This window comes from Molothrus ater, chromosome 3 (genome assembly GCF_012460135.2).
Source record: "Molothrus ater isolate BHLD 08-10-18 breed brown headed cowbird chromosome 3, BPBGC_Mater_1.1, whole genome shotgun sequence".
In the NCBI taxonomy this organism is placed as follows: Eukaryota; Metazoa; Chordata; class Aves; order Passeriformes; family Icteridae; genus Molothrus; species Molothrus ater.
In genome coordinates this window covers 76,870,367-76,894,564 of record NC_050480.2, presented here as the reverse complement: position 1 = coordinate 76,894,564, position 24,198 = coordinate 76,870,367, and positions in this window count along the sequence as shown.

The following is a 24,198-nucleotide window of genomic DNA, read 5'->3' as shown; positions in this document are numbered from 1 at the left end:
GTCCAGATAAACTAATTACATCATTGGCATGGTAAAAATATCTAACAGTGATTACAAACATTTCCAAGACTCTGAAGACAAGTTTATTTTATTGCCACAGTTTACCATACTTACATGTATACACACACAGACCTACCTACCTTTGTTCATGTATCTTACATTTATTTCGTATCACTTTTAAATTGTCATTAGAAGGGAAATAAAACAAAACAAATCAAATAAACAAAAAAAAAACCAACGCAAACCAAACAATAAACTAATCTGAACAAACAAACTAAATAAGCCAATTTAATTTCCATACTAGGGTTAATTTTACTGAGCTTATTTTCAGTGAAGACAAATGAGCATCTTCTTTGGCATTGAAATATTTGATCTGCTCATTAAAAGATTCTTGAGGACATCTGATTATGCCTTTTTTTTGCTGTCAGATCTAGTGGTTGATGTCAGAGAAGCTTTGTGTGAATCTGAATATATTCTTGACTACTGATGGGCTCATCTTTCAAAGCTGACTTCTGTATAGAAGGGATTCAAGTAGTGTTTATATTTATGATTATCACTCAGGTCAGGAACTAATATTCACCCAGTTCATGAACAGATATCTGAATGCTGCTGCAAAAGCCCAGGATATTAAATATGAAGCTGGTGATGATTGAAATATCATTGTGTGCAATTTGAAAAGCTGCCACGTTCCACTAAGGCTCACCTTGAGTGTACCAGGAAGACGTCATCAGTGAAGTCCCAACAGGCTTTAGAGGTCAGGTTTGAAAATAAAATTTCTTTGCAGGGGGAGTTAAGGTGAAGGTCTGTGTTCAATAATGTTGAAGATATTAATTTCCCCATAAATCTACCTCTGACTCTTAAGTCACCATGTGTGATCTCTCTTTTACACAGACAGTCTATTTGCATTTGAAAAAAAGTGGGGTTTTATTGACTTATCATCTACACACTATTGACTTATCTATTTACTCTTATGTTTCATTATTCTTCTCTTTTTTTTGACATATTACCAAGGAAAAATTGTAATGATTCTGATTTTTTAATATATAACATACCCTTGAGAGCCCATTATTAAATTTGTTAGTTGAAACACTGGTAACAAATTATTGAAGAAATAGTTTAAAGGATTCTTTTGTTCCCAGTGCAATAATTTCTCATAAGTTTTTGTTCTGTAATGCTGCAAAAATAAAACTGTTTGACTTTTGTTTCTTTATCCTAAATATAAGAACACATTTTTAAATCTTTTCTTTACAATGTCTACATTCCTATTTTGTTCCCTTCTTTTTTCCACTTTTTTTTCTTGAAAGGCAAATATCATTCTTCTTAATGCAGATGCTTCAATTTAACTCTTAGAACTGAACAGTAAGGAAGATTTAATGATGTATTGAAGCCGAGAAAATACACTGATAAATGACTGATAATTCTGGATCTAAGTATTTCTTTAGTAGAATGATGAAAATCTATTTAACAATGGTGACTCTAAGTTGAAGTTTAGATAGATGCTATAAAAATGTATTATTATTTTAATTTTTTTTTTTTCTTTATATTCACAGCTTTCCTCATCATCTGCAACTTCCTGCTTCCATGAACATTGTGGTGGACACCATCAACTTTAGTCTTACTTACATTTGTCGTTCTTATATTTTCAAATTATGTACTTTCATATTATTTGCATATATATTTTCACATATGAAAATCTCACTCAAGCCTCTGTTGAAATCCTTTGCATTTTTTTTTTATTCAGGCAGTCTAGTTTTATGCCTCATTGATTCTGTTTTAATGATCAAGATATGGGCTGTTTTCCATATTCCCCTCCATTGCTGCCAGTCACAGAAGTTTTGTAGAATGTGGATGGTAAAGAAGACATTTCAAGACATCTATGAGTAGAAGTATTTCAGATATCACTCTTCAGTAGAGAGATATCATTGGTGAGATCTGTGTAGATGTTACCATTTACAGTTTGGGTCACACATTCAGGAAAGACTACATCAATTAGCAGAATTTCTAAATACAGTAAAGGGCTTTGAGGACACCTTTATGGAAATCTTGTCTTAAAAAAGGTGCGCCAGATAGTCTGATCTGCCTAACTTGGAAACCTAACTTGCAACCAGCCTTTGGATACCTAAGGAAGTGTAAAGTTCCCCAAGATACTGAGTACATGTATGTGAAGAATAGTTTTGCTCTTCAAACTATGCCACGTGAACACTTTGGCTTCTATAATTACATTAAATTTTGGAGAAATCTTGGTCAGAAGCTGGGGAAAAGTCCTGTAAATACAGCATAAAAAATGCCTCTAGGTGTAAAATTATTGATTCTAGAAAATTTCAGGACATATCATGCTCATGACCTGGAACCAAAGCCTGATATGCTTTATGACAGATCTTCATCTACTCTGTTATAAGAAGATTATTAATAAATGGTAAAAGGAGTCTTTTCCAGTAAATCAGTATTCTTACTATAAGAGTGGTTTTCATATTGAAATTTTCTCACCCCAAATCAATTCTTTTGTTCTGTCATGGCAATAATTAAGCCAGTGGATTTTTTACTGCCTTTTCTGAATTTAAGGATTTATTCTATGATGTCATTCTATACTTGTTTAGACTAAAATATTAGGCTGAAGTTCAAAACTTTGAAATGTTTTTTTGAAGGGCATGATTTCCAAACTTTGTGTAATTTTGATTGGTTTAATTAATTGATTTTACTAATTTAATTGATTAATCCAATTAATTTGGCTTAGGTCTCATCAAAGTGTCCAAATTTTTTTATGTGTCTATCCAAATTCAGATACAGGTAGTTGATGGCTTATTAATATCAAATAAGTCAGTATTTATGACTTTAGATTTATAGGCTGAATTATTGTTTAAATATGCAGTGTATCATATTTTCTGGAATGATAGTGCTAATACTGAACTTCATGTCTCTTTTCATTAACCTTAAGAACTACAATGGTGCATGAATAAATTTTCCCCCTCTATACTTATCAAGGCTAAGAAGTTTTCAGTAATAATAAGTATTATTTTTTCTCTTACTAGGGTGTTTCTTACATGTTATTTTTTCCTGGCCTTTTAAAATATATTAGTTTTGCCTTTCTATAATGAATTTTCTTTTTTCTATTTTTCTAATTTAGGGTTTGAAGGTAGCTTCATAGGTATAGAAGACACTAAATCACAGACGAGTGAGATGTTCAGTCAGAGCTGCATTGCTAATGGCTTAATAATAGTTCTTTTTTCAAGTGTGCTAATGGATTTCTTCCTGGAACACATTAAAATCCAAAAAATATTTTAAAAGTCAGGCTGTTGATTTACAGGATAGGAGACTGGCTTTTAGAGTTCCACTGTCTCTCAGATTCACAACCCAATTATTAATTAAAGCTCAAAGATTTTTGGCTGGGTTTTCATTGTAACTGTTGTCAGAAAAGGAGTCCTTGGTGAAGAGTAACAAAGACATATTACCTTGGACTTAATTACTGTTTAATGAGATTTTTCTTAGTTTTGATAATGAATTAACACTTTGTTTATAAATGGCCATTTACTATCCTTGAACAGCTCTGTTGATGTTATAAAGAAATAAAACATACTCACACTTTTACGACATTATCAAAGCTACCCAATCTTGAATACTGAACAGAGGTGATACCAGTGGCAAAATAGGGACAAAGTTCACAAGAAGTCAGTGAACACTGGACAACAGGGGAGTCCTGCTCTTACAGCATTTGTCCATGAGAAATATGGGCAGAAATAAAATGAGACAGCTGAATTTAAAGAAGCTTTAAACCACACATTTCAGTGTGGGAAATGAAAGAAAAAAATCACAGAACCTTCTGATGGCATATGCCCTTAAAAATATCCTAGACTGTAATGTTTTCTTGAAGGACACTTGTGATTGCTAATGAAATATATTTTTAAAGAAATTAGATAATTAAAAATAGCATGAAAGGAAGTAAGAGTTGGTGGATCAATTGATAATAAATTTAGTTGGTATGAAATTATATACATACACATATACATAAATCACAAAAATTATAAAGATTGTTAAAACAGAAGTAATAAAGGGTGTGTTCAGATTAAAACTTGAGGCTGTCTAGGAAAACACCTTTGCAGATTGGAAGAGATGAAAACTACTTCAGTTACAAATAAGTGAGATGTAAATTGTTTGGTAGGTAAGGATGTAATAAAAATATGAAAAAAAAGTAATTAATTCTTACAAATGGGAACATAATGCTTTGGTATTTGGTTGATGGGATTTTTTGGGGGGAGGTGTGTTTTTTGGTCCCTTCCCTTCCATATTGACAAGCACTACCATCTTCTGATTCAGTCTCTCTCCCTCTAATATTTTTATTAGAACTAGCTGAGAACCTGTTAGAAGAAAAAGGACATTCAGTCCTTGAAGAATGCTAGTTTTAAAATCAGTCTTGTGTTATCAATAGTTTCAGAGATTTGGGGTTTTTTTTCAGTTTGCAAGTTCTGACTAGAGAAACAGACAAATCCATCCTAACTTGATTATTCGTTTAGTGCTTAACTCAAAAACATTATTTTCCTTAAATATTTTATATGTCTAATTCAGGTAAAAGGTTAAAAGGTTAAAACAAGGCCTTCACACATTGTAGTTTTAAACCCAGGATAATGAATAATGAAGTTCCAGAATAGCCAATGTCACTGTTAGGAAGTAGCAGAAATGAAACAGAAATATGGTAACTTGGAGAGTGAAGAGCACTCAGAGATTTTCAAGGCCAGAGGCAAAACACTGAGCAAGCCTGAACCTTGATTCTGATTTTTCTGTACCTCAGACGAATGCTCAAGGGAATGCTCTGGGCCATTCTGAGCATTTTTTTTATCTGTTTGGGGCATATTTCAGTATTGATAAAGTATAGTAAACTAATGTATAGTTTAGTTTATAGTATAGACATTTAAAAAGACATAAATTTTGCCATGTGAACAGATATTTCAAAATGGTTTTCTCACCTCTTTGAGCCTTTTGCAAACAGTAGCATTCAGACTGTTGTCTTAGATTACAAGGCAATGTGTGTATTTATCTGCCATCTGTTAGAGGTGTGGCAGTTATCTTCTGTTAATTGGGCAGTTTTCTTTATCTCCTCCACAAACCAATCCTCCCTCTGGGGAGACATCTGCTGTTAATGGGATATTGAATGTCACTGCATGACGGATCAAATTACAGCATCCTTTTGTGAGATGCTCCACCCATAGGGGGAGGCCCAAGCATTCTTAACTGGAGATTTTTGGACACCAGAACAGCCTTTCCACTGGATTCCCAGACGAGCAGCTGCCTTTTCCACTGGATCTTCAGAGGAAAGCTCCACCCTTCTACAGGATTGGACTGCTACCAAAACCCTGCCCAATAGAGTGTCAGGTTGTATTCTGACTTTGTCAGTGTTGTTTTGAACTGCATTGTTTATTTTATTTTTTATTTTCTTCCCTAATAAAGAACTGTTATTCCTGCTCCTGTATCTTTGCCTGAGAGCTCCCTTAATTTCAAATTTATAATAATTCTGAGGGAGAGGGTTTACAGTTTCCATTTCAGGGGAGGCTACTGCCTTCCTTAGCAGACACCTGTCTTTTCAAACCAAGACTACTGTATATACTCAAGTATAATTCTACAACAGCTAAAAGTCATTCATATCATCTCACTAAAGATGACATAGATTTTATAGATTAATTCACTGACTGCTCTTTTTGTTAAAAGCCATCCTGGCTATCAAGATGAAAACAATTACCAGAAGACATAGAACACTTTTAGCCTCACTAGGTGGTAAGCAGACTCTTCCCTCAAGTATGCCATATAAAAGGGCTTATTTTTCTCTGCTCTAAGTTAAAATGTTCTCACAGAGAGGGTTTTTTTTGCCATATAGAAAATTAAACATATTTCTTAAAATATATTAGACAGTAACAGAATATAAGCATTTTATTCACATAATCTAGGAAAGTCATTCCCCTTTCATTTCTAGTGCCCAAAGTTCAGTTTCAATTAGCTCTACACATGCAGAAGGACATCAGGGTTATTCTTGTAACAGCTATAAAAAATTTAAATACATATATTGAGTAATACAAGTTCTAGATGGAAACTGGTAGCTTTAGTCATTGTCAAAGCCAAGAACTCCACGAGCATGAAAGTTGAACTTTAACATTTATTCTCAAAGTTATGTAACCATCTAAGTTCTAACTGAACCATAAGGAAATAATTCAGGAAATACTGATTTCTATATAAGAAATGTAGAAATTACAAACAGCAAAATCTTTCAAAGAACTCATTTTCTGTGTTGGCACTTCGCTGTAGTATTTCATGGTACGTAGGTGTAACATACCTTCCGTCTGTAGATAAAAGGTTAGTGTATTCTCTTTATGAAGGTGCCTTGTCCTTGCCTACTGTCACTTCTCTGTGGTAAATACTCTGTTGGTCTTTACCAAAGAACAACAAGGAATGTGCAGGGAGATTTATTTTCTGCAGTATATGTCTTTCTCTTTAAGGTTTAGGTTGAAGACAGAAGATGACTTCAGAAGTTTTGAATAACTTAGTCCTATCTTACCATTGCATTATGAGATAAAAAGCCAAGTATGAAATGCTACTATTAAAAGTATTTGTGTGAGAAATGAGTTTAGGCACATAAGACTGAAATAATATTTACAACAACTTGCATTAACTTGACAAATAAACCAGTAATAACAGTTATTATAGATGACAACAAAATCATTCAGGGATGCATTTGAAGGTTGCTATTGCTCCCAAAGGTCTCCTGGAAGTAAACACTATTTTTTAAAATTCAGTATTAAACTTTAGATACATGATATATCTGAACAAAACAAGCATTTGTGTGCAAGAGGATCATTAATCACAGGACAAGATTTTTTCAGATAACACTGTCAGTCTGTTTTCATGCTTCAGAGTGTCTGCCTAATCTCTACAGGTTTCTCCTATTTAATAGAAGTTAAAATTAGTTTTGATGTCCATCTCTTAAAGTGTAATGAAACTTACGGAAACAATTTTTAAGAAAAACTAACTTCATATCATAACTTACATTAGCATTTGATAGCATAGCATAGAAGAGAGTAAACTTTTTACAGAACTCCAACTGATATGAAAACAGGAGGAAATGATTGTTATAAACAATATAAAAAACCCTGATAATCAATTCTATATAGATATACATGTACATATACATATTTATATATATGTACACACAAACACATCATTCTAGAAGCACATTAAACAGAAATCCTTTACTTGTTGTGGTTTTGGTAGGAGCCTCTATGGAAAGTTAGAATATCTGTGCAAAAATTGTTGAGATCATCAAAACCAGTATTTGTTGGGATTTTTTCTATACACAATGATTAGATGTGCTTTGGGAAGAATTTCTATTTAAAACATTACATTTTTTGCAAAAGACAAATATAAAATTCCTGATTGTAAGAATGCCTTACTGCTGCCAGAAGGCCTCATGATAGCTGTAGCATGCTGTTTGTGTTTTCATTATTTTATATCTATTCTTTATACATGTATTTGCATCTGAAGTGAGATATATGACAAAAAGGGAAAAGGGGTTTTTTAAGCTGAAAGCCACTACTGGCTCAGCAACAAGTAGGAAACATTAATTAAGGAAAAATGATCATTGATATACTTACCTTGGAACTTGGAAAGAGGGGAAGCTTCTTTCCAGATGTATGTTTTACAAGAAATGGCTGATTTCCTCCGAGATACAACTTGGTTTTCTTGCTCCTCTCATACCTTTCTGTAAGTGGAGGTGATGTACAGAAGAGATTTGGGCTGTAATTTTCAATGGAAGTTCTATGGTACAGAAGTGAACTATAATTCATATGAGTTTGTGGGGTTTTTTTCTTAAAATTTCTGGCGTCCTTTATTGTTGTCTAGGAGTTTCTTATATTTTTCACAGCTAAGGAATCTGTAATTTAAGTTTGTGTAGTAGAACCCTGACTTTTTTGTTCAGCCTTCACCCTTTTAATAACAAGGTCTGATCAAACATAAACCATCTCAGCAGCACAGAGCAAATTTAAAAAGGAATTAAACACAAACTATTTCAGTGTCATGAAGGAAGTCTTAATAAGAAAAAGGTTATTGACAGAACTTTTCCAAGCAGTGTTTTGCCATTTAAAATATATGGATAAAAACATTGCAAACCCTCACTGAAATATTTTTATTTTTCAATAATTAGATAATATTCCAAGCAAAGATCACAGGGCTTAAATTTTTCTTCAAAACTCTTATTCTTTGTAAAGTAACACAGCCCACGCTTAGCACAAAATTTAAGATCAAATTTATGCCAGCTTTGCTGTTTATAAAGTGAGATATGAAGTTGCTGAAATAGGAACCCTCACAAAATGAACAAAACTGTAAATGTTTTCAGTATTTTTAAGTTACATCCTGTGCCAAATGACATGGAAATGAACAAATGAGAAAATAATAATGAAATCTGAGACTGTGTAGTTCTTATGACAGATGAGTTCAAGAACACTGAAACAGCAGCTACAAGTACAACAGGGATCCTCTGTGTCTTGTTGTGCTAATATTTGCTTGCAAGTGATTTTTGCCCCTGCAGGAAATGCTGGATTATGAGCTTTGTGTCTTAAACAGAATGTCAGTGTGATGCACTAATTTTGTTATATATATGTGGGTTCATTTTCTTTATAACAGCGTATTTAGCTTCTTGACAGAACATAAAAATAGTAGTGAAATAACAAGGTGACTTCCTGAGGTGGCAGAAGAAATGTGCTAGAAACATACAAAATATATGACTAAAAAGAAGCAAAATAGCTGAAAATAGCTTTAAAGCTGTAGATTGAATGATGACATAATAGCCTGCAGACAACTGCAAAAAAAAAATCTACTCATAATGCTCAATGAGAAGCCATGAATGGAAATGGTATATAAGATTAGATTAATCTTTTCAGACTTGCAATCCACATAAGAGGAAGGTTAACAGGGAGCTTACTGTTGTGAAATAGAATATCACTAATTCATTCAATTTACTAAAGGGAGACTTTTATGTTTAACCTCAAAAATGTAGTTTCCTATTGTAGTGGAGGAAAAAATAATAGTACTTGAGGAGATTACTTTTATCCTAATTTCAGGAGTCTCTCTGAAGAAAATGAGACTTAGATGACATGAGTCTGGATGTGCTCATTCCTGAAACTCTAACCTATTTTTGAAGCTGCTTAATTCCATAATTATTTTAATTTTGTTTTCTAAAGCTCCCCAGTTACCTTAGCTGAAGCATTAACCATTAAATTGCAGTGTACAGTATATAAAAGTCTACTACTGGTGCTCATAATTGGACTTAGATGCTTAATGACCTAAATCCTGCTGTTAAAGTCTCTCAGACATTGAAAGAGGAAAACTTCAAAAAAATGGTTGTTAGAAGTAGGAGCTGGCCCAGCTTTATTAGGGATGCCACTGAAAACTGAACACTTCAGATGATTGAATCACAGTGCTGGGAATGGTCCCTGACACTTTGTAATTTGATAGAATAGATGTAGCTTAAATTTATGCTTCTAGGTAGAATCATAATAGCACCAATGTGCTCAGTGTCAGAAAGTAGATACTACCTGTGGAGCAGTAGTTCTCAGAGCACAGATATCATTTAAACCTCATTAAAACACAGAAATAGCTCATTGGTGAGGGATTTAACCTAAATTTGGGGAAGTAGAGTTTCCAATACTTATTTTAGTATTTTAGTTCATCTTGGCTGAGACTAGAGTTTTTATTTCCTACCAGTGTAGCTTTATCGGTGTATTACTTTAGGCTTGGGAACTGTAAGGGTCTCTTTTTTCAATATATATATGTTTTCAATGTATTTTATTCTCCATTGTTCTTGTGCATTCCAGTTCCTAATGAGTGCTTTTTTTTTTGAGTTTGGCCGAGACTTGATTACTCTATACTGTTACATTAAAACAAAAAAGGACTGGAAAAGCAATAGCCCTTAATAAATTATATCTCTACTGGTGAAGTAGAGGATGGATAATTGTTGTTGATGTGAAGAGAAGCAGGGAACAGAATGCAGGACAACAGAATGCAGCTCTAACAGGGAGAGGTGCTACTCATAATGGTGGAAGCCCCTGTAAGTCCTCCCATGTTTTGACCAACCCAATTCAAGTATTCTAAACCAAAACTATTTAAAGATTAGGATCCTCAAGTGAAAAAAAATATCTAATTTCCCTCTAGGAAGTGTAATTTACATTTGTTCTTTCAATGGCAGCTCCCACTTTCCAGTTTTGGTGTCTTCTCACTTTGTGAGATACTGAACTTCCTTATACATCATACAAACAGTGAGTTGTGATTAAGATTTACAATGATGATACATCTGTTTTACACCTAGACAGTCTCTTTTTAAGACAAATTACCTAGAAAGGCAACGACTTTTATTACTAGGGTTATAAAGCAAAAAGTAGGTGAATCATCCATTAAGGTTGTTTATTTCTTTACAAGAAAGAAAAAACTTTTTAAACTTATGATCCTAATATGGCAAAAATTTAAAAAGTGTCAGTATGAGAAACATTGTTTAAAAATTCTAGAAGTTAGAGAATAAAATACATTTTAGAAGCTTATTAAAGTCAAACTTTAATTTATATATATGCACTTTATATTTGCACAAAGCTAGTGAAAATGGACCCTGCTTCATCACTCTGACTTCTCAGTGCTAGTACCACACAAAATAAGTTTTAAAAATTGTAATTTATATTTTTAAATTTCTTACTGTTGCTTTAATAAATGTACAAAAATATGACCAGCATCCTCAAGAGCTTTTAAGACTTTTTTTGTTTCCTGAGAAATTAACCTCAAAGGCAGAATTGTAATTATTTACCTAATGAGGTAATTTTCTTCAGTGCAACAGCTCATGCACAAGGCTGGAATACCTTATAATCATAAGATAAATTCTCCTTGTTTTTAATTCAGGGTTGTCTTATATCAGCTGGAGTTGTATAAAAAAGAGCTGGATATATTTACAAGGGCTGTGTAGAGAACTTACAACTTTTAACAGACTAGCCCATGCTGTTAAAAAGTTGTTAATTTTTCAGAAATACAGACACTTTTAAATTCATTAATTGCTAAAATGAGAATAATTCACCCTTAAAGCCTACAGATATGCAAATGCAATTAGCAGATTAATATTCTATATTACTTTGAATACCCTTTATTTTACATTCACATGAATTGTCCATTGGACTGAATATGTTTGAGCTCTCCAGGTGTACAGATAATTATGCTGTTGTTGGTCATGTACAGCTGTGGTCTGAAAAAACAAAACATCTGCAGACTGAATGATGCACTAAATAAACTTAATGCAGTTTAGAGAGCCTGAGAACAGTGAAAGAATGTGTGTTATGATGTGCAAATAAAGAAAATATCAACTTCATTATATGAAACTAAATGTAATAATAGTTGGTTTTGCTTTCATTTTTTTAAATTTCCCTTCAGAGATCTTGTTTTAAATGCTGATGACTTTAATTTTCCATGAATTAATATTGAACACAAAAATATACTCTGGTATATTTATGTGTGTTTCGAACTTGCTAATCAAATTATGAATGTAAGTCATTTTGAAGAGACTTTTACTCATCACATTTCATAGTAATCTGATTTACATGCTTCACTAAATAAGTGTTAAACTTTATTTTACAACTTGGGTATTTAATTAGCTTTGTCTTTCTTTATGCACCAATCAATGACTGAAGACCATCTTTTCATGTTTTTTCTGTGAACCAAGCTCTTTTCAGGTAAATTTCTGTAGTCAAGATCATTTCAGTATATTTAATATTATTCATGTTTTCTAAGAGTTTCTAAAATGCCATCCAGAACTTAATCAAGTACAGATGTGAACTGAAAATAGAAGTATTTTATGCAATTATGTAACCAATAAAAAGGAAACTAAAATATATGGCTAGTCTGAGGCGAAGATAAAAGATATTGTGAAACAATCTACATATTACTGCAATCCCTACAACATAAATTACTGAAAGTAAAACTGATGTAAATATTTATTAAGTCTCCTGCTAGGTAAAAAAAAATTTTGTTTTTCATAACTCATAGTTCATTGATTCCAGACAAAATTTTAATCTGAAAACATTGTCAAAAGTTCTGTGACCATGTAAGTGTGGATGAAGAGGTCCAGCTGGAGAAAGATTGTCCTTCTCAGATGTTCTGGCTAGCTTTCGAGCACTGCTAGCTGTACGGGGGCACTATCCCAATCTCCATGGTTCGGGACAGCACCTGAGGCAAACGCTCTGTGCTATGACAGCAGAGCAACCTTGTGGTAGGACGTGGCTTGCCTTGTGGCTACAGTCAGCAGAAGTAAGAATAGAGCGCTCTCCAGCTGTGGTGAATCCGGGTTTACTGGGCCCCAAGGGAAACCAACAACCGAAGAGAACGAGGGAGGGGTTGCAACAGCTTATAAGGAGGGAGGGACACAGGGGAGGAGTCAGTCCTTGGACGAATGGGCTTTCAGAGGGGAGTGGGATACAAAAGATTGACTTAGGGAAAATCCCAATGGGGATAACTTGAGGGTGGGGCCCTGGCCCCTGAGCCAATCACTCGACGCTCTAGCTGGAAGTTTCTAGAGAGTTCTAGAGAGAAGGGTGGGAGCACTGAGTGACAGACAGGGCACCGGGGAGGGATTTGAGAAAGGGGACATTGACCTCCAAGGCAACTGGGGAGGAGTTGGGATAACTGGCAGCACAAAGGAGGGAGGGGAGAACAAGGGCAGAACCACCACATGATAGGGGGGAACGTCCAACTTATACAGACACAACACAACATGTGGAAAAAACCTTTATTGTGTTCTAAGTGCTTGAGGCATAAAACCTGCTATTCTGATTCTGCTATTCTACCTCTGTGAGGTAGTAGCCTACAGCTGCATTAAATGGACAGATGTGAGTATCCCTTTCACTGTGTTGTAAAAATCTTTCAGTTTTGCCGTCAAATACCAATATGGATACTAAGTTTAAATAAGCATGTTAAATGTCACACTAAATTTTCAAAGACTTTATGAAAATGTGTGTTTTCAGAATATCACCATGTAAGAAAAGGACTGATCTCAGAATGGGCCTGATTTTCAGATAATGTGATGTTTTCAGCCTCTGCAAATAAACTTCCTCTACAGGATTATCAAAATGAGTAGCCAGGTAATTAAGCTTTTAAATAATGAAAAATTTAAAAAAAGAAAAAAGGGAGGAATATTCAATTCCTTGGAACTCACATCAAATATGTAAGGAGCTGTCCTAAAAAGAATGAAGTAAATGCAACATAGCATTGACTGTAATAATGTTACTCTTTAATTCTTCTAAAGGTAATTGTATACTGCAAATCATGTCACTGTATTTCAAGATAGTTCACATTTAAATCATAAACAATTGAGAGAGTAGTTTTGTGCAGAAAACTTATTTGGAAAAAGTCTTCTACCATAAGACATCATACTGGTAAACAGATGTGGAGCCACCAGCTATGAAAAACAAGGTGAACAAAAAGTTAGGAATATAAATACACCAATCAAATAATATCAAATTATACTTAATTAGCCTACTATAGGTTTATTTTCTGTGTCTAAAAACACACAAAGAGGTATGAAAAACATATTTTAAATATGAAAACATCTTTAATATATATATATATTTACAAGCACATATATTCTATATATGCATAACCTGTTATATGAAGTACTGACCCCTAAGAAGTAGTGTGTTTTCAGCAGATAAAAATTATCTAGATTCCATGTACATTATCTCAGTCTTTGCAGGTATTCCCAGTAGAAAGAAGAGGAAGGCTTAGATAACAACACAAGCTGATAAGCTTATCTATTAGAAGTCTCTTTTAAGGCTGACTGCTTAATATATCCAGTTCCTTTCCAAAGTAATTTTTTACTATCATATTTATTATATTTGCAACATTTAAGATTGCAATATTATGCTTAAAATATATTAGCTTTGTCATAGTCTATAGAAAGGCTTGCTTTGTTGGTTTCTTGTGTGTTTATGGTATTTGCTTATTTTTTATTTAAAGCATCACATTTGGTGTAAATGAGCTGAAATATGTTTCCTCTCATTGTAGCCAAGGACATATAGATTAGGAGCTGCTCTCAGACTAAGTCATCAGGATCTTTACAATGATCCACTATTTTTCTCCTTCCCAGCCATCCAAGCAAAGAAAAAGAATAATTTATAACCTGGTCTAAAAGTGACATCTATTTACATGGCCAGTCTGAGCAGCATCCCATAGAAGGAGGTAACAGGTTGTAACAAACCCTGCGGTGCATTTTGATTCCATGTGTGCTCTGCAAGCCAACTGGAATGTGAGATGTTGTTCATGTGTGCTGTGGCAATTTCTGAGACAGAAATGCTGGTGGAAGCTGAGTGATTTAGTGGCGCCCTGGCCCTTTCAACTTGTGGTGCCATGCAGAGATGCTGTGTGTTTCTGAGAGAAATCCTCCTGGTGTGGGTATTAGCATTCACTTCCACTGATGCCTTAAGTTTTGGCTTTCATATTTTCCAGATTCTGTACTGCATTAGTGTGTAACTCTGAACTTCATATAAAGTGTTAGCAAGTTCTCCTCACAGCTTAGTCAGACAAAACAATCCTTTTTCAGCTCAAGAACCAAGGGCACTGTTGCAGCTTCAGGCTCAAGAAGTGTAAACAAGAATTGAGGAGAGCAAACTGGGAGGATGGGACTTCATAATCTGAAGCTGTAATTGGATAATTAACCCAAATATGTAAATGGACCAAAACTTATAAAGTGTGAAAACATGGTCTGTCATCCATCTTGGGTGTAGCCTCAGCCAGGTTCTTGTACTGCCCAGAATGTATCCTTTGAAAGCCTTTTAATAAATACCTACTTTATTCCTTTAACACTGTCTAACCTCTGTTCTAGGTAGCCTCTCAAGCCATCACCACCTTCATGTGTTTTCTTTGTCCTCTCTCACACAGCTGTTTGTTCTTCCTGACCATCCTGATAATCTCTTTTTCTTCCTCTTTCAATGCAAATATATTGGTTTTGATAGTAAGTTATGAAAAATGTACAGCAATTCAGATTCATCAGCACTTTCCACAGCTGCATTGCTACTTTCAGACTGGAGATATCTTTTATAATGTGTATGTCATGTGATATGATTCACCTTGCCCTCCTTACTGTTCTATCATTCTGGAAATTACATCACACTATGCCTTATAGTCAATTATAGTCTTTCTCCTGCTCAAATAAAGATAGGGAGGCATGTACAAAATTTAACGTAAGATTTCTTACTATCTTTTGATGCCATTTCTGCCATTTTAAATTTAAAATGTATCTGGCTACTTCTTTTAAAGCTATGAATGTGGGTTTTATTTTGGCTAAATTTAGATATCTGGATGTAACTTGTGGGGCAATTTATCTCACCTGTTGTTGATCCTATCTGTCGTATTTCCAAAGAAGTATCTAATTGCTTGTATAGGTAATGTTTCACATTATTAGATACAGCAGATATTATATGTAGTTAGATGACTCCACTATAAAACAACTTTTTCAGAAGAAATTGAAGTACCTAAGTCCTTATTATTTTCAGTGACACCTGTGGTAAGCCAACACTATAGCTTTTTTTCAAATAAAACATTTTATGGGCTTCTGTAAGGTTCAGAAGCACTGGGAGGCATGGAAAAAAGTTCCCTAACATATGGTCCAGCTGACAAGCATTCACATCACAGAGCAATGATGAATTGTACTAATGTGCTATCATGCATCAAGATGTAATATTATTATCTTTGAAAGAATAATTTCCAAAGGTCCTGAAATATGGAAAAACACTACATAATATGATCTATCCACCTCAGAAAGGCATACCACATTAAACCATGTTGCATTTTATGGTGTAGGCATATCATTGTATCAGGCACAATTTCAATGACAACTTCCAAAGTTAGAATTAAGAACATAAATAGGAGTTAGATCCAGTAAAGAGTTAAGCATTTCCAGAAGGTTTTTCATCCTGTCCAAATGTATGTATCTAAGATAGGTGTGATGAATTCCCATCTGTCTCTATGCAGAGCAGATGACTAGTTCAAAGTATGTGCCAGCCTGTTACATAAACAAAGACACATTAAAAGAGTTACAGGACAAGTTTAAGCTTTTGGTATCAAAATTCTCCATACATCTAAGCTTCAGCTTCTAGACATGTTGAGAGGAGATTCAGTTTCACTGCACCTAATGTTATCCAAATCTTCAAGCTAGCAACCCTTTCCTTTTTTTGACTGATGGGCTTGATGATGGTGGAGGTGGGGGGAAAATGTTATGCAAGAGGCACTGAAAGGCTCATTTGGGATGCTGTACATAACTCCTATTGGAACTCTGGAACACTTATTTTCTTGATATCCTCCTTAAGTAGTCATCTCATTTCAATAGGCAGCTCTTTGGAAATCAGAATAGGCTTTCCTTCTGCTCCAAGTAGTTACATGGCCTGGTAAAATGGATATGAAATAGTAGAATTGCATAATTTTGCTGTCCAAAAATGGACAGAATTTTTGGTTTTTTTTCCAGAAAACAAACAAAACAAAACAAAAAAAAAAAAAACACAAAAAACCAAAAACCCAAGATAAAACCTGGGGAAATCCCTGCCATTTTTAAACTCTCATCATCAGCTAAAGAAAGCTTCATGCATCATGGATTAGGAAACCCAGAAGCACCAGTGAGTAACAAAAATCACCTGTAAAACTTGTCTAGTACCTCTCAGCTATAAAGGAGTGGGGAAAATTTCCAGGAAGTTTTTTTTTTTTACAAGCTCAGCTCTTAGATTGCAGGATTCTGAAGCCCATCATAAGCTGCTTTTTATTGCATATGCTATGCTGGCTTTGTCTGCTTTGTAATGCTTCAAAGGCTTGTACTTCATCTTGCATCTATGCATACAGAGACACCTACAATATGAAAAAATACATCTAAGCTACTTTCCTTAGTGATCTTTTATGGAAAATGAAAATAATGAATACAATTCCTTTCTATCTTTTTAAATATTAACTTTAGTGTGTGTAAATGAGACCCTCACAGGGCATATGTCTCTCTATTGCCTGTAAAGAGAGTTTATTTAATTCTACAGATCTTCATGCTATCTGATGAAGACCGTAAGCAGTGGAGGAAGATGATTTATTTAGAAAAAAAAAATTTGTTTTATTTTGATACCTGAAGACACTTAACTGGTGTTTTGATCTTCCACTAAACTGCTTTGACTGCCATGGACTTCCTTTGCACAAACACATTTGTTAGAAATCCTATTAAAAGCTTCATTTCAATACAAAATATTAAGTTGATCATTTTTTACAAGGCATGGGTAGTCCACAGTATAGGCTGTTCCCTTTGATAATAGTATCCTAAGGAAAACTCAACACTGCTGATTCAGATAGAACAGCTGTGAAGTAGTATCATGCCATTTTTTAATGCTGTGAAAGGGGTTGTCTTGAAGATGAAACAGAGAAGTTCAGCACTGATCACGCAGAAGTACTAAAACTCCAGTCACACTCATATCAGTTACCCAGCTAAGTCATGACTGCCTGTGTCCACCCTGCTAACAAACTGCTGGAGCATGACCTGCCCAAACAGTGCCATTCAAAGCAGCTGTCAGAGGTCACAGAACCACAGAACTGCTGGTGGTAAAGCATTGATGCAGGTCATACAGTTCAGCTCCCACATAAAGCAGGACCATTGACAATAATAGATCAGGGCACCTGCAAATTTATCCTACTGAGCTTTAAATACCACTCAGATGATGAAAGTTTTCTTGCATTGCTCTGGCAACCCTGCTACAGTGCTAAACTGCTTTTCTAATGCTGAATATTTTCCTAAATGTCTAATCTGAACCATCTGATCTATATTTTTTTTCTCATTGCCTTTATCCTTCTCATCATTTATTTACAGACAAGAGTGACACTCTGGTCTGTACCTGCTTTTCAGGTAGCTGCAGCTCCTTTTGAGTCTCCTCCAGGACACAAGCTCACCCTTTAACCTCTTTGTTTTCAGACAGCGTAAGTCCAGCTCTGTCAATGGCTGTTTTTATTTCCAAGAGTGTGAATAATGGTCCAAATGATGGAGATTAATGAGATCATAAGGCTGGAAGTGACCTCATTTAGCTTGTCCATTCTGCCCCAAGTAAGATCAATTGCATCTATACCATTCTTGTCAGATATTTCTCTAATCTAAAAATCTCCAGTGATGAGGGCTCTCTAGCATACCTGGCTCAGAGACAGAGATTTCTAGTAAAATATTTTGAGACAGATAAATTTGGGCCCAGGCTCTTTTCTCCTGTCACAGCCCATATCTTCAGGGCCACTGAATTTTCATGCTCTCAGCTCCAGCCAGCAGTGAGGGTGAGCACATCCCCTCCACAAGCACACACACTAGAAATAGCACACAGAGCCACTCCTGTGCTGCCACACACACACAAACACAGTGAACAACACCAAGGGCTTGATCCTCTTCCTTCCCTCCTGCAGAGCAGGGTTGAAGCTGGCTAGTGGAATACACTAGCATGTACACATACACACACACACATATATATACATATACATGCACACATAGACCTCTTCCTATAGTGAGGCTTATATGGTCAAGCCACTTGCTGGCTCCCAGACCCTAGTCTCCCCTAGTTACTGTCATCCAGAGCTGAGCCCCTCATGCATCAACTTTCCACTCCAGGAGCTTGTTAAATAGAACACTTCTCCTAGGACTCAGCTTATTTGGCTGTGAGTTCTCTAGCATATACACGAGCCTCAGATAGGAAATTCAGTCAACTCCAAGATAGAAAAAGGATTAAATAAAAGTATAAAGTATAGACTGTAGTGAGCAGGTGCAGAGCCTTCCAGATGAGTATACTGACCAATCTCTTTTCCCTTTTTGGTCCTTTCCCCAAACATTTCACATTCTACCAGTTCCCTTAAGACAGCTCAGAAGTTTTATACAATCTGCATGTTCTCTTTCCACTGGACTCCAAGATACGTCCTACAACTCTTTAAGCAACATCCCTCTAGATTTGATGGCTTTCCAGAGACAGTCTCTTTTTGATGCATCTTAGCGTCTTTCACAGCAGGGACAGTGATCTGATTACTCTCTTCTGATGTTTGTTTATGGAGGAGCTTATCCAGCCTATTTTGGAGGTGCAGTTCTTACTAGGTCACTATCGTCGTTTCACCTGACATTGTCCTCTGCTCCTTGCCAAGTCTTTGTGATTAGCCTTTTCTTGCATAGCCTAGGAGAATTCACAAACCATGGAGCAGCATTCAAACAAAATCACAAGGCAAATCACAGTGAACTGCTGCCACTACAAAAGAATGATGATGAATGATGCAATGAAGGGTTTTGCAGTTTGGTTTTAGTTAGTATGCCGAGAAAGTATTTTATCCCAAAGACATTAATCAATAATTTTTCAGCCACTGATACCTGAAAAACATCAAACATTTGTAGAGATTTTTTTCCCAAAAACAGTGCTAAAAATATCTCCAGAATTTATCCTAAAAGTATAAAACCTTATATAGAAAAAGAGTGTAGAATGCACTGAACTGAATTTAGTGCCAGATGAATGATAAGCTGAAGATCATAAAAGCAGGGCTTTATCTTCACATTAGATTTGCTTTCATTCCTATGCAAACCTTAACTAGCTAGCCAAATGATTTAACTGCTCTAATCCTTGCCTTCATTCTACTTTTCTTAGTGTGCTTTCTTGTTTTCATGATGATCATTTAGGCTGCTTGCATTCCATGCAAAGTGATTTTATTGGAATATCTCCAGGGCATTGAAACTTGCATTTATACATTTTTGCACAGTATTCACCACATACTTGAGTACATTTTGGCATTGTTTTAGGTAAAACTAAATGTAAATACCCAGGCATAAATTTACTAGGTTCTCTTCTAAACTAATATTAGAAATAATGTGTTGGTGTTTGTTTTGGGGTTTTTTTAATTGACATCCTGTTCCTATTGTTCAAAATTATTTTTCAATCAAGCACAAAGAATGCAGAGGAAAATGGATTGGGAGAATGTTCTGAAATGGAGCTCCATTTAGAGGATTCAGCAATAAACTCAAGGGTTTTTTTATTTAGATATGGCAGACTCAATTAGCATCTCATTAGCAATAAGCTGTATAAATAGGCATGTTCAGCAAAGAGGGAAAAAAGTCAATAGTCTGCTGGCAGTCACTCAGTATCCCAGCACCAAGCTTTCAACACACAGAGAAACTCTAATTAGAAGCTTGTCCATGTGCATGCATCACTCATTAACTGCCTCTTTACTGAAACGGAGTAATGAATTGAGCCCTTTAATGTGACATTAATAAATTGCCACCATTTTGGGAGTATTTGAATGTAAAATGGTGATGTTCATTATCAAAATTATGTTTGATGAGTTGGGTTTGTTCTGGCTCATTGAGAAGGATAATTTTCCTACTGTTAGGGCTCCTTCCAAAAAACAAGTCTGGATGCTTTTGGCTTACTCCACAGAACTTTAAGTGAGCGTCTGGATCTCTGGAAACCAACACTATAAACTACAGATATGACAGATGATGTAATGTAATGTAAGGACATGTTTCCTGCATCTTGTAACTACATGTGCAAGGGTAATTGAACATGAAGGCTTGAAGGTATGTCTTAGGCAGAAATACACTCATCTCCCATTTACAGCATTTCTCCTGTACTACCTGAGTCTATCAGAAGGAATTTAGCTCTATACATATGGAACATATCTGACAAATATTTGGGCCTAGACAAATCATCTGTCTCTTATTCTGAGTAAATTTCCTCTCTTCCTAAGTATCTTTCAAGATGTATTTCACCTTCTGAAGGAAACAAAATACACAAAATTGACTATTTTGCTTGTTTGTGAATGCTTGTTTGTGGAAGACACCAGTCTCTGGATTTTGAGCCCTACATTGCTCACTAAACAAGGGTCAAAATTGTGTTTTTCAGAGCTGCATTGTGCCACTAATGGAGTTGTGCAAAGACTAATAGATGGGCCACCTGGTCCCCTCTCTGGTACAAAGCAGCCTAATCCCATAGTGCAGTGGGAAAAGCAGAAGGTGTTAAAATTTTCCCTTTGTGAAATGTTCTCTGAAAGTCTTGCCTTTGGCTCTAGCTATGTGATGGGTATGATTTGTGTCCTTAGTCATCCATACAGTTACCTTCATGTGTGGGTTCACATGGCTGATTAGAGACAATTGCCCTAGAGGATAAATCTGATAAAGGGCAAGTTAATAAAGCAGAACTACTGTGGTATGCATAAAAGAACTGATAACTCTTCAGGATAGCACATATAAAGAAAAATTACATATTGCTCAAATTAAAAGCAAGCAAATTGTATTCATCTGTGACTACAACATGGCTGTCAAAATGTCCTTATGAAACTGTGCAATAACAAATATGAATTTTTGCCAAAGTAGTTCTACTCAACAGGCAAGGTTAGATATATTATGGAGAAAAATCATAATGTTATCTTTCAGTGTTCAAAAGTCATATAAAAACTTCCATACTGACCTGTCTCAGCTATCTATCAAATTTTAAAGAGGCTTGGAGAAATATTGTTAAATTAAAATCATAAAATTTTCTTATCTACATTTGCTCACATTTCCTCAGTGAACTGCAAATTCATTATAATTAGAAACCATGCACACTCAATTATGGGTATTGGAAATATTTCTAATACCATGAACACGACAGGCTATTATCAATTCATCTTATACAACTTTTCCCTGGTTTTAGTAATCTTTAACAAATAAATATCATAGTCCTTGACCATATTTTTCCTAATAAATTTCAAGTCTCTGTGACAAACTGAATAACAGCATGTAATATTGTATTCTATACAAAGAGTTCCTTCTTTTTCTTTACGTGACAGTGTTTAGTATACATAAAAGCTATCAAAGGGCTGTTTCTCTATTTATTAAGTTGTATTAGGTATATTCATAATTCCATAACATCAAATCAGATATTTTTTCTATTCCAAAATTTTCTCACAAAATTCATTTTGTATACATTTTCTGCAGAAGACTTTTTACAGAAATGATGCCTCTCTAGAAATAAGAATAGAGGTTTTTTAGGAATTATGTATTTTTGTGTTTGACAGAGAAGAAATTATATATAGTTTTGACATTATTTTCCTCAGCTATCATAAAGTTATAAAGATGTTTGATGGATATTTAATTATATAATATTAAATTTATTTAATTCAATAATCTGTAAGACAGGCTTTGTAGTACGAACTTGGAAAGAAGTGAGTTTGTCACATTTTTCTTGCCATTTCTCATTACTTTTAGTTTTTTTCTCATCCTGACTTTGATATATAGATTAGAAGCTTCTTATAGTAGGACAGTGTATGGAACAGTGAACCTGACATTCTGTGGAGCTTCAATTTCACTAAATTTAATACAAACATTAAATATGTTTAGCTCGTAGAAGAGATTTCTTGACTTAGAAAAGCTATTCAGGAAAGTTACTTAAAATCTTGTGATTCATCTAGTAGCTTAGTGCAATTTAAGAGCAGGTCCTGGGTAGAAACCAGTATTAACATTGTGTGGAAGTTAAGTAAAAATAATACTTGTGTTTTGTTTTACCTAAGTCAGCTAACATTCCCCCTGAGAAATTTTGTCCTTGGATTTTCAAGGCAGAATAGGAGAAAAAACTATAGACCTGAATTCACAATAAGTCAATACTCTTAATTAAGATCTATTTCACTAATAGTCTGTCTGATCCTTGGCAGTGCTTTATCTCACTAAAGACTCCATCAGACATATGATGGAGGATTAAAATCAGACAGCCAAAGCAGCTACAGCTAGCAGACAGTCTCCCACATTGTCCTTCTGATAGATTCTGCCGCTGAGCAGAATGCCTGATATTTTGCAAGGAAGTTTATAAACCAGCACGGCAAGAAGAAATAAGTTTAACTTATTATATTAAATTGAAATAACTCTATTTTATATTTAGGAAACTGAAAACTTAAGGAATGCAGGACCTGTTGCATGAATAACTCAGAGAGACCTGTATGTTTGAGCAATAACATCTGTGAGACAATGATGAAAATAGGGTGATAACAAATTTAGCCATCTGATTTTCACCTACTGTTCTATGATTTCAGACCTCTGAATGAAACACAAAGCTGATGAAGCATTCTTCTTGTAGAGACCCACTCAGAAAAGTATCTCTTTTCTATTACATATTCTAGCATTAGATGTCTTCTGGTTCTGAGGAATTCCATGTTCCTAATTCTGACTATCAAACCCTGACTACCTATATTTAAGAAATGCATTTGCTAATTTCCTACAGAAGATCTCCTGAAAATGTAGAGAGACACTACACAGATCTTGTTATAACTTCAACTGTAATAAACAATGACGTCTTAAAGTCTTTTCCTGACATGATCTGATGTCTGTTTTTTCTCTTGCCAAATCCCAGAGAATTTTCCTTTTGCATCAAAAAAAAAATTGGATTGGATAAATATAGATATGTCCTCTGTGGGTGTCTAGATTTTTTTTTTCTTCTTGTTTTATGCATATCAAATTTACAATATACCCCATCAAAATGAAATTCTGCTGGAGAACCTTTAGAGGAACTCACCAGGAAAAATTTAGAATTTTAAAGTGTGAATGCCTGTATTTAACTTGCCACCTCTCTTTTTTTAATGGGCAATGGAGACAAAGAGGCATTTCCGAGAGTGCCTACTATTTATTACATAAACACCTGATTATTTAAAATCTAAGGTAAACTACTAAGATAGATTATTTGAAAGAACTCCAGATGTGTTTATCTATCTTCATGAGTAATAAAACTCTAGGATGGCTAGCTGAGATGTGAGAAGTTATATTTTGAAGTTTAGTAGAACAATCCTACCCTGCTGAAAAAAATATATCACTTACAATGTCATGTAAGAGTTGAGGCTTCCTCTACAGTTAGTAGAGGGAAGTCAGCACCTCCTTAAGGTGCTTCATCTCAAAGATGCCAGATTTGTAACAGCAGGAGAAAGGGTCAAACTGTCATCTGAAAGCCACCATTTACTGCTGCTGTCTTGAGGGAATCTAGACAAAGAGCTGAACACACTATTTCAATTTCAGGTGGCTTTTAAAGAAGATGAATCTTATCCGTTCGAACTTTAGTGATAATTTCCCCTTTTTTCTTAATCACTGCCTATTAAAAATCCATTTACCCGATTCTTTAACAATGCTTCAATACTTCATACAAACTCTCATAA